The sequence below is a fragment of the Hibiscus syriacus genome, unplaced genomic scaffold (assembly GCF_006381635.1).
Source record: "Hibiscus syriacus cultivar Baekdansim isolate YM2019G1 unplaced genomic scaffold, ASM638163v2 tig00110678_pilon, whole genome shotgun sequence".
NCBI lineage: Eukaryota > Viridiplantae > Streptophyta > Magnoliopsida > Malvales > Malvaceae > Hibiscus > Hibiscus syriacus.
The window spans coordinates 2,740,180-2,760,817 of record NW_024062822.1 but is presented as its reverse complement, the minus strand read 5'-3'; positions in this window follow the sequence as shown (position 1 = coordinate 2,760,817).

Here is a 20,638-nt window from a genome sequence, read left to right as displayed (position 1 = left end):
TTTCCATGTATGAAATGATGAACGGCTTTCTTTCTTTACCACTTCACAACAGGAGAAAATATATATCCCTTGTGTCCCCTTTAGAGCCTATAGTATTTTTCTTCTGATTCAACCCTAACCAAAGGATCACCCTCCACACTAGGGGCAAAGTAGAGAAAATCTGCTCGCATGAGTGAAGATATTGATTCAGATGAGATACCGAAAGGTAAACCAAATGCCAAGTACGAAGATTCAATCAAGAACAAAAAGAGAAAAAAGAGGAAAAACAAAGAGAAAATAAAAAGAGAAAAAACAAAGGAAAATTGAAGAAAAACGAAGACAAAATGCATATGCAAAGATTCTCTCGATTCAAACGACGCATCGAGATTCAAACTATGAGATTGATCAAGTACAATCATTTCTGAATCATTGAACCACTTCACTCGAAGATCATAGAGCATCAAATGAGATTGATCAAGCACAATCATTTCTAAATCACTCCACTCGAAGATCATAGAGCATCAAGAAAGAGACACATACGAGTAGATTCAAATTGAGCAAGATATGATTGAAGACATCAGAATGAATTGATTATTGGTTCAATCACTCTTAAACATTTGTTTGGGCCTTTTATCCCTTTCTTTCATAACCATGAACCATGACCTACGTTACGTGCCTTAAAAGTCCCTTCTAATCATACATGGATTTCTAAACAGAAGAGACTATCTTCAGATTTCATCACGCATATCAGGATTAATCTTTATTTGTAAAAAACAATGTAATAAATGTATGATAGAGAAAAATAACAAAGGAGGTTCAAGCTGTAAATTACGAATGACGTCTTGAAACCAAAGGAGGATTCGAGTTGAAAACCTGAAAAGGCGGCTCGAATACAAAAATTGGGCAGCTGAGGCGATCGCACAAATTCCTTGATAAGGCATCGCACAATCCGAGCGTGACCATGAAAGCTGAGAATCAGAGAACACTTCCAATAGAGGAGCATGTAAGCTACCCCATCAAACCTTTGAGCATCAAGTAAACAAAAATGGCAAACCTTTAACCAAACACAATAACCTGAGACTTTTTTTTATCCTTTCCTTACTTAACCATTTCCCAAAAATAGATTTGATCTTGGCACGTGTCAAATAGCTATAATTTATTGAAGGATTAACAATGTATTTAATTCTTTGATATCCAATGAACTCTAGTTTTATGATTTGTCTCAATTGTAAAACTGTAAAAGGGGCAATATTTTCAAAACTTTTGATTAAACATTTTTCGAAACTCTTTTTTGATGTTTCCAGAACTTTAAAAATAAAAGAGAAAGAAATTTTTTTTTTTCAAAACAAGACAATCTCTCTAGAGTGGATCTTGGTAAATGACATGTGGCTCTCAAACACAAAGCTCATGCTTAGAATCAATGCTGAAGCAAGAAATGAGGAACAATAAGGGCATCTTTGAATATTCAACATCAAATGCTGGAGCATTTTTTTGAGATTTAACATCAAATGTTGGGGCATTTTTTGAGATTCAACACCGATTATTGGGACATCTTTGGGAATTCAATATCCTGATGTGAATTATCAGATCTTCCGAAGGTCTTTCCTCCACGTGAAAGAACCAACAGACAAAAAATGAGATTCTGTCCGATGAATAAAACAAGAACTAATTCATTATGCATGCATTTTAGAGCATCATTTTTTTCATATACATAATTTTCGCAACTTTAGAGTCAAGTTTCAACTTCAAGACAAAAGATACTCGATTCAAAACACATTCAGAAATTGATGGTGGTTGCTTAACTTCACAGCGAAGGATATTGTACTCAAAGCGACACAATTTGCTCGAGAGTAGATTTCAACTTCACGACGAAAGATATTTAGCTCGAAGTCAAACTTCACAATAAATGGGTCATCCACGGTTTCAACTTCACAGTGAAGGGAATCATGTCCACCCGCAACATACAATACTTGGATTTCAACTTCACAACGAAGGATATCCAAGTCAAGGCTCAACTTCACGACGAAGGGGCCATTCGCGATTTCAACTCCACGACGGAGGATATCGTACCCACACATCCACGATTTCAACTCCACGACGGAGGATATCGTGTCATTTTGAGGCTCAACTTCATGACGAATGGGCTTCCTAGTTTCAGAGCCAATTTCAACTTCACAGCGAAGGATATTGGACTCGAGACAACACAAGTTCAACTTCACAGCGAAGGGACGACTGGTTGTCAACAAACAATTTCCCAGTTCCAGAGCCAATTTCAACTTCACGGCGGAGGATATTGGACTCGGAACAATACAACTTACTTGGATTTCAACTTCACGATGAAGGATATCCAATTCCTGGCTCAACTTCACGGCGAAGGGGCCACGCACGGTTTCAACTTCACGACGAAGGGAATCGTACACACAAGCAACATCCATCTCCATATTGGATTTCAACTTCACGGCGGAGGATATCTAACTCAGAGAAGGAGTGTCTGTCAACAAACTTTCCAGTCTCGAAGTCAATTTCAACTTCACAGCGAAGGATATTGGCCTCGAAACAACATACTGGATTTTAACTTCACGATGAAGGATATCCAATTCCAAGGCTTAACTTCACAACGAAGGGGCCATCCACGATTTCAACTTCACGACGAAAGGAATCGTGCTCACCATTGTCTCTCTTGAGACAATTTCCAAGTTTTGTCTCTCTTGAGACAGTTTCCCTTGAATCAAAATCTTGTCTCTCTTGAGACAGTTTCCCTTGAAACAAATTTTGTCTCTCTTGAGATAGTTTCCCTTGAAATAAAATCTTTGAATATCTTTTCCTTGAAATAAATTTTGTCTCCCTTGAGACAGTTTTTTTAGAACTAAGTTTTTCTTGAGACAGTTTCTTTTGAAACAAATTTTGTCCAGTTTCTCTTGAAACACAAAAAAACCCTCGAAATTGTTTCTCTTGAAACACACAAAAAAAGCCTTTGAAAATGTTTCTCTTGAAACCCAAAGACCCTCGAGTTTGATTACACTCAGCTTCGAGGACACATCATTCACAGCATAACTCAAGGCAAGAAGGGCTATCTGTTAACAAAATTGTCGAGTTCGATTTCATTCAGCTCGATGACACATCAATTACACTATTGTCCGATTACAGTCGAGGTTTTCAAGTCAAGAAGAAAATCTGGGTTAGCCGTGCCTTAGTGACAAGAAACCATTTTCCGACAGCATAGTTTAAGTCGAGAAAAGCTATCTGTCAATGAAGACCTTTCGAGTTCGATTTCATTCAGCTCGAGGGCCTATTAACCATAAGGTGAAGTCGAAGAATTATTTTCCAATCGAATGTTTAAACCAAGGTCTTTAAACCGAGAAGAAGACCGAAGTTGACTACAATTTGACAACGAGAAGACGCATCCCGAACTAAGGCTTCACTTCCATTTCAGGACGAACTCGAGTCATCCGCGACATAATTCGACAGGAAGTTATTCTAAATTGAAATTAATTTTTTTAATTTCTCCGAACGAAAATTTATCTTTTTATCTTTGTCCCATTTTTCGTTCCACGAAAAAGGACAAAGAGGGGCAGCTGTAGAACTAATATTTCGTCCGATTATATATTTTTATATAGTGTCAACACATATTTGTCGTCCATTTACATGATTAATGCGTTATTATTTATAATATACATATATTATATATTATAAAATGCTTTATTACCACTAACTTAATTTTATTACACGTGACAGGCTTGTTTCAGTACAAAAATTACGGCCCGAATACAAATATTACAAGCATGGCCCAAGTGACCCAGATCCAACAGTAACATGTGAACCGGTCTCCAAGCGCCCGAGTCAACCCAGGGATAGGGTTCCAGAAAGCAGGTACCGTTTCCCTCGAGGACTCTTCCTCACGCGTGTCCAAATTTCACGCAACAATCTCATCTTTCTCGGCCTCCAACTGACGTGCATGTATGAGACTCAACCAGTAGAATTTGATTAGGACTCAAATTAAAGTAAAAATAACATTTTTTTGTGTATAAATAAGCTCTCGCAAATCAAACAAGTGACGGGGGATTCACACCGGAGATATACATGCAAAAATACTAAAAAAATACGAGGGAAAGTATTTCGAAACAGGGGCATTCGAAACTAAAAAACACAGAGTATTCGGAGGAGAAAAATCAAAAGAAAAGAGAAGGGTTACCCTTACCGACGATCGCCGACCACTTCGAGGTTTATAAGAGTAAAAAAAAACCGAGTAGTTTTCCCTAGATTTGCGATTCTAGGGACCCCTTTTGATTAAAAAAATTCATATCCATCATCGGTGTGAAGAAGTGTGTCGGATCGTGCTTTTCTCTCTCTCCTTTGGCGCTGACGAACGGCGACGACGGCGGCCGGCACAGTGAAGCTCCAGAGAGCTTCCCTTTTTTCCTCTCTATGCGAAATGAAATGGGTTAAAACAAACAAAAGGGAGATGGAGTGAGGGTGGAGTTATTTTCATTGGTCTGGACACTATTCACACAGGGGACAATACACTAATGCGTAGGACTCATTTGTGTTGGTTATATTAAGACGCATGACTTCTCTTTCAATTCAAAATTAAAGACAAGCAGGAATTTAACCCACTATTGGGCATTTATGTTTTGTTTTTTATTATTTTTTGATTCATTTTATTATTTCTACTGTCATTTATTTATTTGCGTGGCTCGAGATTGCTCTTACAATTCAAAATGAAAGGCAAACAACATGGGCGTTTATGTTTCGTTTTTATTTTTTTTATCATTTTATTAATTCTACTCACTTTTATTTATTTTTACTTATTTATTTATTTATTTATTATTATTATTATATTAAATTTTTTTATTATTCATATTTTTATTTTTATTTTTATTTTTACAATCTAACTTTTTTTGACATTTTAAAGGTAATTTCAATTAATCAAAGGTAATTATTCGAATTGAATTTTTAAATTTCAATTTCAATTTTAATTTTTTGCAACTAAGACAACCGATAAATTAATTGGTACCGAAAGGGCGGTTCAAGGGTGCTAATCCTTCCTTGACCATAACCGACTCCCGAACCCGACACATTTCTGGTAAAATGCAGATCAGGTAAGATGGTGTTCGATCTACCTAAATATCATTTTAAAGTGATCGGTGGCGACTCTAACCCAATCAATTCAAGTCGAAGCCCAATTCCGGGTCCACCCGAAAGACGATTCCGACAATATAGTTTGGGCAATCCGTACCCAAAATCATATATATAAAAGAATCATTTAATAAATCAGTATAAAAATAGAAATTTCATAACATAATTCAAATCATTTTATTTTAAAATATTTGAGGTTGACTCATCACAAGCCGTCCTCCAATCATGTATAAAATAAGTAAATTGCACTCAACTGTTGTCTCACTACGCTTTATTGATACTATCGATTTATTCTCAAACTTTATCATTTTCTTTTATCTCACTTTGAACTTGTGAGCAATTGCGTTCTACACGAATGTCGATTACCCCGACATATAAAATCCCAAACATAAATTAATACATTAACTAATATAATAAAATCGAATTCGAATAAAAATTCTAAAAACTACCCTCAATACATATTCAATACAAATTTCCTTTTACCTACTTAAAGCTAACCTTAACATTTTCAAATTAACTTTTCAAGGTATTCTGAAACATTCAAACAAACAACCAAACTAGCACTTAACCGGCAGCCACAAGATGTCAAGAACAGGGGTCAGTGAACTTCTCTCCCAAACCGAATAGCTGCTTATCCACATTACACTATTTGCCCCCATTTCTTATAATTCTTGGTGTCATATGTAAGCCTTTGACCGATAAGAAACTACCTCATATATTAAATATCAACTAGGCTACAAATCCAAATGCTTAAGTAATTTGAAATTAACTTGCGCCCCTATGCGCACCAACTCTTTACTTTTCGTGGGTTACAGGTATACAACACCCATGTCTAATGCATATACAAATCACGGCCCCTCTAAATACATGAAATACTAAAAAAATATGAAAATAACAATATTATACGCATAATTCATATTGTTTCCAACAATCACAACCAAGCCCAAGTAATATATTCCCACACTCGCTCTCTCCATTTTCTTCCATCCCATTGCTAGAACTTGAAAATTATAAACTCACAATAGCACTTTAATAAGAATGGCTTTTATGTACTTGAGCTTTCTAGAGTATTTCTTATAAGTCTTAATGATTTCCAATCCATTTTTATGCATGTATTTTGCCCCCTAACACTCCTAGTATCAAAATCAAGCCTAATTTCATTAATTTATCATCTCCCTTCATCCACCAAAAATACCCATTTCACCATTCATGCATGAATCAATAAGATATTTATATCAATTTGTAGAGAATTTAATGGGGACCATTTTCTCATTTCACACTTTAATCCAAAATCCTAATAAATTGGACCAAAATTGAAGAAAAAACAAATTTACTCACCTTTAGATATGGAATCACGGCAAAATGGAGAAGATGAGCTGAACTTCTTGAAATTTCTCACAAAACATCTATTTAAATTTTTTTAAAATGAATTAAAAAATCATTTTAGCCCAAAAGTCAAAATTACCCTTAATGAATCCTAATTTTTACCACCATGCCATCCTTTTATATCCATTTTAATATTACTAAATAGCTTTAAAATTCTCATCTCTCAATTTTTCTTTTTGATCCTCCAATTTTCCAAAATATCATTTTAGTCGCTAAATGTCACTATTTCACTTTATAGTTCAATTCTCACCAAATTTCATCAATCCAACTTAAATTTCACTAATTAAAAATATCTATATAATTTTTCCAACCCAAATCTACCTTCCTTCAAATTTTTGTAATCTTCCAATTCGATCTGGTTATTCGAATAATATACCGATCTTTGTCTTTTAATAAACTTTAATGCAAACTCCATATGAAAATTCTGAAACTCACTAAACTAATTGTCTTGGGATGAACTACTTATTTAAAACTCCAAATTTTAACTTCTAAAAATTTACATTTTTAATCCTTAAATTTTTACAACTTTCCACTTTAGTCTCCAAACTTTCAAATGTTACATTCCAGTCACCAGTCCAAAATTTGGGATATTACAATTCTCCCCTTTTTGAAAATTCGTCATCAAATTTTCAGTACTTATCTGTTTCAAACAAGCAAGGAAACTACTTTTTCATATCTTCATCTCTTTCCCAAGTAGCTTCATCGACCTTATGATTGCGCCAAAGAACCTTAACTAATGGGATTGTCTTGTTTCTTAATTCTTTGACTCCACTTGCCAAAATCTTTAATGGTTCTTCCTTATATGACATATTTGGTTGAATCTCTATTTCCTCCGGTGTAATGACACGAGAAGGGTCTGATCGATATTTTCGCAGCATCGACACATGAAAAACATTATGAATCTTGTCCATTTCTAGAGGCAATGCTAACTAATAAGCTATCGGTCCAACCCTATTTAAGATCTCATAGGGCCCAATAAATCATAGATTTAATTTTCCTCTACGTCCAAAATGGAAAATCTTCTTCCAAGGCGATACTTTAAGAAATACTCTATCAACCACTTGGTATTCAATTTCCTTTATCTTTAAGTCTGAGTAAGACTTCTGTCAATCAACGGCTATCTTAAGAATTATGTCAATCAATGACTATCTTAAGATTATCTTGAATAATCTTTACTTTCTCTTTGACTTATTTGATCAGATATATCCCCACTATGTCTCGATCTTTCAATTTAAACCAATTTAATGGTGTCCGACACTTTCTTCCATATAAAGCTTCATATGGAGTCATATTGATACTTGCTTGATAACTATTATTATAAGAAAATTATGCTAAAGGCATATATCTTTCCCATGATCTTTTAAACTCAATCACACACACCTTTAGCATATCTTCCAAAACCTGAATAATCCTCTTGGACTGACCATCTGTCTGTGGGTGAAAAGTTATTCTAAAGTTAAGTCAAGTTTCTAAGGCCTTGTGCAAGGACTTCCAAAACCTTGAAGTAAACCTTAGATATTTATCAGATACGATTAAGATAGGTACTTCATGCAGTCGAACAATCTCTTTTATATACAACTCATCATACTTATCCATAGAATAGTCAACTCAAACTGGAATAAAGTGTGTTTACTTAGTCAATCTATCTACAATTACCCAAATTGAGTCTTTTTTTATTAGGTGTCAATGGCAGACTTACTAAAAAATCCATAGTAACTCTTTCTCATTTCCACTGAGGTATGAAAATAGGTTGTAATAATCCAAATGTCACTTGATATTATACTTTTACTTGCTTATATGTCAAACATTTAAAAACAAACTCAGTTATAGCCCTTTTTATACCTGGCCACCAATATCGACCTTTTAAATCATGATACATCTTATTTTCCCAGGATGCATCATGAAAGATAAAAAAATGATTGTAAGATCTTCTAGCAGATTTGAGGTCTTAATTAATGTTGTTGATATAGAGGGGGTCAAGAAGGTTTGTGCTGCTTCTTTGGGCGTTGTAGCACTTTTGAGGTGTTATTGTCAGATATAATGAATAGAGTTGTGGGAGGTGATGTGTCTAGTTCATCATAATGATTATTTGTTTCTAGAATATAAGAAGGTTTAATAATCATCTCAAGCAAGCTAAGGTGATGTCTAGCATGGGTAAGTTAAAGGTGGATGCAGTATGCTTTACGAAGACTAGGACTACTAGTATGGGTGGCTATGTTTCTAAGTTTTCTGAAGATTAACATTATTCTTCAAATTATTTTGCTACTGAAATTGATAGATTGTAGATATTTTGAAGAAAGCATTTACAATTTGTGGTGTTGTAAGAGGTTGATCAAACCATGTCCATTTTAGGGGATATTGGGTGTAATATGATTGTTATCACTGCAATTTATGAGAGTAACTCTCGTGTGGCTAGAAGGAATCTGTGGGGGCAATTAAGGGACTTAGAATGTTTGGTGGGGAGTTCCCCTTGGTTTATTGCATGTCACTTCAACATTGTTGTTTTTGTTGATAAAAGTTCTAACTTTGAGGTGGTTGAGTCTTATGATTCTGCTGATATGATGGAGTTTCTGGACTATTTAACTGGGTTGAACTTTATAGATCACCCTTATTTGAGGACTTTTTACACTTGGTCTAACAAACAAGCTGAAACATTTTTAGCTCGCAAGCTTGACAGGATTTTAATCAATGCATATTGGCTACTTAAGTTTCATGAGTCTTATGTTGAGTTTAAGGCACAGAGGGTTTCTGGTCACTGTCCTGGGCTGGTATGGCTTCATAAAGACAACCAAGATAACATGTAATACCCTAGACAAGTACGACACACAGTCTCCCGATCCGAATGCCACACGGAACCACCAGAGTGGCTGACCAACTTTTTCTCTTCTACTTATTTGACTTTAAGACAAACATTTTAATAAAACCAACCATAAAATAATATAATAAAAACTTGTTACATCAAAGAGCTCTCAAAATAAATAAATATTTTTCAAAAATATACAGACTCTGTTCTGCACTGGATAATACATTACAACTAGGTTTACTATACATGCACTTTAAGAAACTGGACGACATACTCTGTTCTGCACTGGATATGGAACTCGACCACTCTACATCTTCTCGAACTAACTGATCTACTAACCTACCAACGAAAACATCCGAAGGCTGAGCTAACTAGCTTAGTGCTACACTAACAGCTAAATCATACTAAATGTATATCACTGAAATGCTCAACCTATCAAGTATGTTGTTATATGGTCTACTACAATCTGGTATATTGATATGTTCTGTTCTGCTTTCCTTTAGTGAGTATGCTCATATACTCACTCTCTGATCTATGGTAGACATCATAATATGGTTGAGGGTTCTACATCTAGGAGCTCACATACCCCTCTAGTTTACCAAGAATGTGGCCCCCGGAATCTCTACATCGGACACCATACTCTCGACTAGCCCACTCCTTAAGTGCCAAACATTACGCCCAAACTAGTCAACTTAAAGTGCCTTGCACACTCCCTAAGGATATCTGGACTGAATCTATACTTTCGACACTGCTAGCTTTTCTAAAGAAACTCGGGTGTCCTGGTCGTTTCCCGAGCATTCAAACAAGGTAAATCTTATTTCACCTAACTTAATTCTCGTTTTTACATTTGAATTAAGCAATATTATTATTCTCACTTGTAGTCTTATTTAAGACTAATTATAAACTTTTGGGAAAACCTCATCTCTTCATAAAATTCTCTTGAACTAAAGCCCAAACTGAACCCTTGGTATTGATATTGGCTTTACAGTATCAATACCTTCACTTATCTTTACACTTTATATTGCTTTAAGCTCAAACTGTACCATTGGTATCGATACTGGCCTTACAGTATTGATACCCTCTTATTAGTATCGATACCCTAGCCAAGGTATCAATAACCCTACATCTACTTCATTCATTGCATCCCAACTTTAAACACATTCTATAACACTTATTCTAGTATTTTACGCATATTCGAACCCATTTATGGTCATATTATGGGTCTAGGGCCTCCCGGACAACATTTTTGGCCAATTTTGACATTTTGGGCAGAGGTTTCGAGACCTCTCTAGTAGAATGTCATTCTGAACAAGGGGTTTCGAACCCAATCCAAGGGTTTTGAAACCTATGCTGTAAAATTCAGTTTTTCACCCGAGAAAACTCTTTAAAACACTATAAAAACCTTTCCAAAGACCTTAAACTCCTACCTTGAGGTTTCCCACATATCATTAAGTCTTATAAGATATTTAGGGGCATAAATAAGGCTCTTGAACATTCTATAACACCATTACAAAGAATCTACCATTAAACTATACTCAACAAGCTTCAACCATAATTCTAAAGCCAAAATATTAACTTTCTAGCTAAAACTCATTTCTAATTATCAACAACTGATATGAGGAAGCTGTAAGTGTGTTATCCGGCCTTCTTCGTTGCTAAACTCCTCTTGAATCAACTAGGATTCACCTTACCTTCATCATTTGCTTTGAAACTCTTTTTTCACCTCTTTAACTAAACCAAGAAAGGAAATGGATTACTACTCAACTAGAGGTTATATTAAGCTTAAATACAACTCTTACAACTCAAATCTACCCAAATACAAGCTTAAACCTACTCCTAAAAACCCATTTTCTAAAATCTTACCTAAAAATGAAGATTAAAGGCTTGAATGAAAGCTTTAGGGGGTGAGGATTAAGGTTTTTACCTTGGTTTCTTCAAACTAGGTTTGGGATTCAAGAAACTTCTATCTTTTTGTTTTCTCTTGATAAGGAAGAAGAAATATGAAGAGAATGGGAGGAAAGATTGGAGATATTTTTGGTGGAAGGTTACTATGAAATCTAGCACAATAAGGGGGTTTATAACCTTTAAAACCAATTATGGGTAAACTATATTTTTTGTCCTTATCTTTTTTACCTCTGCTTAAAACAATCACTTACGCTTAACTCTTGAGTCTTACTTAAGCCCAATACATATATAACTTGGTCCAACTATCTTGGGAAGTCTTATTTTCTTGACTTAAAGGTCTCGGGTTGACCCAAACTATTAACCCTAGTATCGGGGCATTACAACTCACCTCCTACAAAAAATTTCATCCTCGAAATTTCCCTCGAGAAAGGTCTTACTCTGAAACTCTAATAGGCATATACGACAGATCTTGACCGCTAGAATATCTAACTCTAAGGGCTAGAAACTCGAACCCCTATCTTAAGATCATTCGCTAAAGCTTTCTCTCTCTAATTAGAAATCCTTATAGAACTCCAAAACTCACTGTTAACACTAAATCTTTTATTTACTATCCTTACTTAATCGGGTTAACTTATAGCACAACCTGATAACCTCTTCTATCCACTGGGTTTAGACAACTCTTGAGACCTTATGGCACTTGCCAACTTTTCTACTAAAGTCGACCTCTAGGCTTCTGCTGAGCAACACTGATCTAATACTCATCTATGTTAACCAATTGTTTCCTCAACCTCATGGTTCATACACGAAACCTTCTCTAGAGGAATCATTTTGTGCCCTAATAGCCGGTACGATCCTTAAACTATTGAATTCTCATTAAACTCTACTATCTTAATCGCATCTTTCTTTCTAAGCTTAAGACATCTATACTTTCTCTTGGAACTCTCATCGCTAGAATTACTAGCTAGGAAAACTTTAATCCCACGTTTACCCTCTCTATTATGGCTTGAGCTCTCTACTATTGCAGATGCAGAAGCACGACATAACTCTTTAGGGCATGTATACTCATAAGCTCTTTATCGACAATGATTAACACTAACTCGCATGTCCTATGAATGCCTAAACCTCAGCTCAGTTACCACTAAATGTAACACCCTAGAATAGTACGACACACAGTCACCCGATTCGGATGCCACACGAAACCACCGAAATGGATGACCAACTTTTTATCCTCTACTTCTCTGACTTTAAGGAAACCGTTTTAATAAAACCAACCATAAAATAATATAATAAAAACTTGTTATATCAGAGAGCTATCAAAATAAATAAATACTTTTAAAAAATATACAGACTCACTCATAACTAACTTTATAACCTAATATATTACAATTGGGTTAATGAATATACATGCACTTTAAGAGACTGAATGACGTACTCTGTTATGCACTGAATCTGGACCTTGGTCACTATACATCTTCTCGAACTGGCTGATCTACTAACATGCCATAGGAAATATCCGAAGGCTGAGGTAACTAGCTCAATGCTACACTAACAACTAAATCATACTAACTGTACATCACTGAAATGCTCAAGTTATATGGTCTACTTCCATCTGGTCTACTGATCTATTCTGTTCTACTTTGCTTTAGTGAGTATACTCATATACTCACTCTCTACTCTATGGTAGACATCATGGTGCGGCTGAGGGTTCTGCATCTTGGAGCTCACGCACCCCTCTAGTCTACCAAGAATGTGTTCCCCAGAATCTCTACATCGGACACCACACTCTCGACTAGCCCACTCCTTGAGTGTCAATCATTGCGCCCAAACTAGTCAGCTTAAAGTGCCTTACGGACTCCTTAAGGATAACCGAACTGAATCTATACTTTCGACACTGCTAGTTTTTTTAAAGAAACTCGGGTGTCCTGGTCATTTCTTGAGCATTCAAACAAGGCAAATCTTATTTAACCTAACTTTATTCTCATTTCTACGTTTGAATTAAGCAATACTATTTTTCTTACTTGTAGTCTTATTTAAGAATAATTATAAACTTTTGGGGAAAACCTCATCTCTTCTTAAAACTCTTTCGAACTAAAGCCCAAACTGAACCCTTGGTATTGATACTAGACTTACAGTATCGATACATTCACTTACCTCTACACTTTTTATTGCTTTAAGCTCAGACTGTACCATTGGTATTAATACTGGCATTAAAGTATCGATACCCTTTCGTTAGTATCGATACCCTAGCCAAGGTATCAATAACCCTACATCTACTTCATTAATTTCATCCCAACTTTAATCACATTCTATAACACTTATTCTAGCGTTTTAAGTGTATTCGAAGCCATTTATGGTCATACTATGTGTCTAGGGCCTACCGAAAAATGTTTTTGGCCAATTTTAACATTTTGTGCAGGAGTTTCAAAACCTCTATGGCAGAATGTCATTCTGGACAAGGGGTTTCAAAACCAACCCAGGGGTTTCGAAACCTCAGTTTTTCACATGAGAAAACTCTCTAAAACACTCTAAAAACCTTTCTAAATACCCCAAAATCCTACCTTGAGGTTTCCCACATATTATTAATTCTTATGTGATATTATGGGGTATAAATAAGGCTCTTGAACATGCTATAACACCATTACAAAGAATCTACCATTAAATTATACTCAATAAGCTTCAACTATAATTCTCAAGCTAAAATCTTAACTTTATAGCTAAAGCTCATTTCGAATGATCGACAACTGATATGAGGAAGATGTAAGTGTGTTACATGGCCTTCTTGGTTGCTAAACTCCTCTTGAATCAACTAGGATTCACCTTACCTCCATCATTTGCTTTGAAACTCTTTAACTAAACCAAACAAGGAAATGGATTACTACTCAACTAGAGTTTAGATTAATCTTAAGTATAACTCATATAACTCAAATCTACCCAAAAAATGAGCTTAAAACACTTGATTTCTCTCAACTCCCAAAATCTCATTTTCTAAAATCTTACCCAAAACTAAATATTAAGGGCTTGAATGAAAGCTTGAGGGGTGAGGATTAAGGTTCTTACCTTGGTTTCTTCAAACTAGGTTTGGGATTCAATAAACTTATATCTTTATGTTTTCTCTTGAGAAGTAAGAAGAAAGGAGAATATAACAGGAAAAATGTGAGATATTTTTTGTGGAAGGTTCTCGTGAAATCTAGCTAAATAAGGGGGTTTATAATCTTTAAAACCAACTATGCGTAAAGTACATTTTTGGTCCCTCTCTTTTTTACCTCTACTTAAAACAATTACTTACCCTTAACTCTTGGGCCTTTCTTAAGCCCAATTCCTGTATAACTTGGTCTAACTATCTTGGGAAGTCTAATTGTCTTTACTTAAAGGTCTCGGGTTGACCCAAACTATTAACCCGGGTTTCGGGGCATTACATAACAGACCTACGCCTTTTAAATTCTTTAATTGTTGGACTTTGTATTTTGAGTTTAAGGATATAATTCAGTGCTCTTGACAAGAAGAAGTGAGGGAAAATGCAATGGGAGACTATTTGCCAAGATGAAGAGATTGAAGCCTAAGCTGAATGAGCTAAACAAGACTCATTTTGTTGATATCTCTAGTAGAGTGACAGTGAAGAGGGATCGATTTAAGCAAATTCAGTTATTTAATCTAACTCATATTGCCAGTAGGAATTTATAGGATGAGGATTTGATGCAGGTCGAGTTTAGGATTTTAGAGGTTGTTGAAGCCTTGTTTTATAAGCAAAGGTCAAAGTTCATTGGCTTAAGGAGGGGATTAGAGGATTTTTTATAGTACGTCTTTTGAAATGGTGAGGTTTTTTATTGATCACGTCAACACTTATTTTGTTAATTTAAATTCATTTTTTTATTTTTGGTCTATTTTATGTTATTATTAGTACTTACTTATTACTATTATCTTATTATTATATAGTATTTGCTATATGTTATTTGTATAATATTATTTATTATTTATTAATATTACTTATTATTAGTCTTTATTGTGATTAACGTTTTTATTATTATTACTATTATTTATTAATCTTAATATTATTACTATTATTAATGTAGGTCCAATAAACTGTCCATTGGTCCGGATGGTTTTAACATGTTTTTCTTTAAGAAATTCTGGCCGTATCTCAAAGACTCGATCTTAAAAATATTCAATAATTTTTATAATGGTAAAAGATAGGAGAATGGAGTTAATCACTCCTTTATTACCCTTATTTTGGAAACACTGAATCCAGAATCATTAGAAGACTTAAAATCCATAAGTTTGATGAGGGGTATTTACAAAATCCTTTTAAGAGTGTAGATCAGTCTACACTAATGTTCAGATACTATTATAAGAAAGACTCAATTTGTTTTTGTTTTGGGATGTCAAATTTTGGATTGTTCTTTTATGCACAGATATTATTATAAGCAAGACTCAATTTAATTTTATTCTGGGATGTCAAATTTTGGATTGTTCTTTTATAGCCATGAGTGCATCGACGACTTGTTCAAAAGAAGAACGAAAGACGTTGTTTTCAAATTTGATTTCAAAAGGGCTTATAGCCCACGAGTGGATCTTCTGAGAGTGATGAAGAAAACGAATTTTGGAGAGAAATGGTAAACGAATTTTGGAGAGAAATGGTACAGTTGGATCTTCAAGTGCACATCTACTACTTCGATTTTTGTGCTTGTGAATGGGGTCCCGACTGATAGTTTTACGATTGTACGAGGTCTAAGACAAGATTGCTCTTTATCCCTTATGCTATTTAACATTGTGGGCGAAAGCTTGAATCTAATACTTTCAAAGCCTACCACGATGAGATTGTTCTCTGGCTTTATGGTGGGGAGGGGTGAAAACTCAAGAGTGTTAACTCATTTACAGTTTACAGATGATCTTATGATTTTCTGTGAGGCTTCTCTAGAGCAAGTTTGGAATGTAAATCATGTGCTCCGTGTTTTAGAGTTGGCCTCTAGACTGCAGCTTAATTAAAAAAATATAAACTGTTCAAGATTAATTTTTCTAATACATAAATCTCAGAATGGGCAAATACTTGGGGTTTCCTCATTGTCCCAAAAAAATTCACGACACTTTGGGAGCCAGTGGTGGATAAATTCAACTCTCGTTTGGCCAGTTGGAAATCTAATGCTCTCTCTTTTGGTGGTCGGTTAGTCTTGGTAAAATCAGTTTTATCTTTTCTTCCTATCTATTATCTGTTGATGTTGAAAATATTGAATTTTGTTTATAATAAATGATCAAGTTTTCTTTGGGGAGGGTCTTCTAAAAGGAAAAATATTCATTGGGTGAAATAGATGGACGTGTGTCGTCCAAGAGTGCAGGGGATTAGAAATTATGGATTTAAATGTTCAGAATCGTGCTTTGTTAGGCAAGTGGATCTAGAAATTTGCTAATGATAAAGAGAATATGTGGCAGCAAGTCATTAGATGCAGATATGATTATGATACAAATAGCCTTCTCCCGAGATTCTCGAGACGTCAAAGATTATAATTAGCTTTGGGATGGAGTGATGAAATCATTCTTCAAAGAGGATACTGTTGGGAGTAGCTTAAGAAATAACTTCGCTTTACAGGTGGGTAATGGCAAATCCATCTTCTTCTAGTCTGATTCGTGGCTTGACTTTCTTGGAATAAAAACAGATTCCATAATTGATTTTGGAGTCTAGAACACAGGAGAATGGTCTTGAAATATTCCACTGAGAAGGCAATTATTTGACTGAGAATTAGAGCAACAGAACAATTTAAACAAACTATTACAAGATTTCGCTCATCCGCCATTAGCAAAGATTAGGTGTATCGGTCCGGTTCGAAAGATGGGAGTAAGTTCTACGGTGGTTTGGCATAGGGTGGCTACTCCAAAAGTGGAATGCTTTACTTGGCTTGATATTCAAAATCCCTTATCAGTGAGAGTAGAAGTAGTGAAGATGAGACTAACGACAATCACGAACAGTTCATACCCTTTGTGTGGTAAGTTTTTTGGAACAATTTCGCATCTTCTTTTCAATTGCGAAGAGGTGTGGAATATTTGGACGAAATGCATAACATTTTGGAGATTAAATCTGATTTTTTCAGATTCCTGGAGTTCTTTCCTTTAAGCTTGGCATGAGGTTCAACTAGAAATATTCTAATTTTCTGACACATTATCCCATTTGATGTGCTATGGATTGTGTGAGCTTTCAGAAATGGGATAGATTTGATAAAAAAAAGTATTAGATTCTGCCCAACTGTTCTTCTTATCTAAATCCAGGCTTCCAATCTGGTTTAAAGTTATTTACCCTTCTCTGGAGATCTCGCGAGACGATATAATCGACGATCCTTCCATGACAGACAGTGAAAAGATGTAGAATTCTACATAAGGCCTCGCTGGCTTGGCAAGCACCGCCAAATGGTTTTCTCAAGCTTAATGTTGATGGAGCTGTCTGTAGAGATGGCTTGGCGGGTGGAATCTTAAGGAACAGTGATAGTGTTTGCTTGGCGTCGTTCTCGAATCAGATTGGGAGGGGTCCTATCCTCTCCTAGCTTGTAGAGTTGCAGAAAGGGCTTGAATTTTATCTCACCCATCATAGGAGGCACAATGTGAGATTTAGGGTATGTTTGGTTCACGGAATGTAAGATTATCAGTGTGAATAAAAGATTACCCGTGAGAATAAAAGATTATCAGAGAATAGAATTACTGGGAATGTTGTATTTTGTGTTTGGTTGGTTTAGCATGAATGTAAGATTACCGTGTTTGGTTGGTTTAGCAGGAATGTAAAATTATTGTGTTTGGTTAAAGAAATAAAAGATTATTAGAATGTATATTTAATCAAATTATCCTTATTATATATTTGTTTTTTTAACAAGTTAGAAAATATTTATATATTATTTTTTTAAAAAAATTAAATTTATATAATTTTTTTTACAAAATTAAAAATATAAAAAGGTTTAATGAAAGGGTAAAATTTTATTTTAACCCCTAAACTTTATATAAAATTTTAATTATAGATTTTTTTATAAATCTAAAATAGTTTAAGGATAAATTTATAATTTAACCTTCATATAATTTTTATTATTCAATGACAGAATAATGATATTTTTTAAAGAAAAAAAATTTAAGGGTATTTTAGTCCAAAACGCTGGTAATCTAACAATACCTAAGGAAATAGAGGTAATAACATTCCCGGTAATATACCTCAAAAAATTCACTATTGATAATGTAAGATTACCGAGAATGACATTCTCGACCAACCAAACGGGGAAATGTGGATTCTATTCCCATGAGAATCTCACATTCCCCCAACCAAACACACCCTTATAAAGCGACAGTAAGTCAACAGTTGTACTTTGGGCTTTGACTAGTTGATTAAATTAGACTGCCTTATTTTTTAATAATATTTATGGGCACCCTTCCTCTCTCGGTAGTTATATTTTGCTAAAATTCTGATATGGAGGGGGTTTTACTGAGGTCCCTACTTTTATAAAAAAAATCATATAGTTTGATATAAAGATTTTATTAATATAAAATGTGATTAGCATATATCGATTGTTTATAATTAAATTGAAACATTTATAAGTATGATAATCAATTTAAAACAAGGCTTATAATTAATGAATGAAATTAGAATGTTAAAAAGAAATTGAGATCTAATTTAGAACAATAATCACAACTTGGAGATAAATTTGGAGTATTTAAAAATTATAATGAAAATTATAATTTAAAAAATATATATGATCCAATTTATTTTGTATAATATGACTTAATATCACAAATAAGTATCTAGAGTATACATTCTTTTTCATTTAAGCACCTAAAGTGTTTTTCAGTCAAAATAAGAATATAAAGTTATTTTTTGGTCAAAATAAGTGACTAAAATATTTTATATCAAAATAGGTACCTAAACTATTCAATCATTTTCATTTATGTTCTAAAAATGTTGAAATGTAGCATTAATTAAATAATACTTTAAGTACTTAGATGAAAAATACATATTGTCGGAACGGTCCTTAAGCTTTTGGGGCTAGAATGGGATCATTCCAACTTAATTTTAAAAAACAAATTTAGAGTCGCTATCGACTTTTGGTTAGGTATGTTGAATACATAAAAATTTCATCTAAGATAATCTTAAGGTGTCGATTACGTGTGTGGAAGAATGAGCATTCTCATAACGCTAAAAATTGATACCAAATTGATTATATGTCGTCTTTATGTTTGAGAATTGTAAATTTAAGATGATATTTAAGTTATCATCCCTTTTTTAGAAAAGATAAAAAAATAAGTTATTTTATACCAACAATTTTCGAAAACGCGCTTCCTTATATTCGGGAGAGCTTTCCATAGATTCCTCATATAAAAGATTATTGTCCTAATTAAAATTTTACTCGAATAAACAATATCATTTTGTACGAACAATTTCTTGAAGACACTTTCTTTGTCAGTTAATGTGTACCTCCATAAGTTACTCACACAAAATAATATCGAAAAATAAATTTTACAGATGAGCCTAACAAAATATTTTTTTTTGGATAATTAAGATTTTATTACCCAAAATAACAGTAAACTGCTACAAAACAATCCAATCAATGGAACAAAAAGGGGAATTATATATAACAAAAATTAGACTATACCCCAATGATTACGAAGAGCTATGTAAATATAAACATGATGGACAAAGAAATCAATATAAAAATAAATACAAAAATGAAATAAATAAAAGTATACTGCTCACAAAATATACACATATTATGCTTTAATCCAAAACAGAAAACAGTGTACAAATATGCGTATATAATACTTTATAAATTGAAAGAAGGAAAGTTAAACAAAGTTGCACATATGCATGTGAAATGAATAAAGCATTAATGTGTATAAATATATATGCTATTAATGCGCTAAACATGTTACCATATATATATACATATATATACATGAACCTATATTCAGAGCAAATTACCAACATAAGAAATGGAACTTACTGTATGCGCATATACTTATTATATTTTAAAAAAACGATACATGGCAATACATAAATGACATTAATGCAAATATGTACATACGGAAAACCAAAGTTGCAAATTATAGCAACTAAATAGGCATAAATGCAAATTTAGCTCAGAATTAAAATAAAAACGTAAACAATAGGAAGTATAGATACTGAAATCACAAATAATCCATAAATACTAGAGAGGACTAAAATGAAATCATTCAAAATTATATATCAAATGTAAAACAAAAATAAAACAAATAAATAAGTACATAGGACTAAAATATAATTCAGAACCTTACAATTAATGAGGGACCTCTTGCGCAATTAACCTATACTCTAAAAACATGTTTTCATTCACACGCATAAAACAAAATAGGTTAAAGAACCCTTACCCCGCCGCTTCACTCTCTTCTTCTTCACTCTTTCTTATTCTCTCTTTTAACCCAAATCTATGGCCC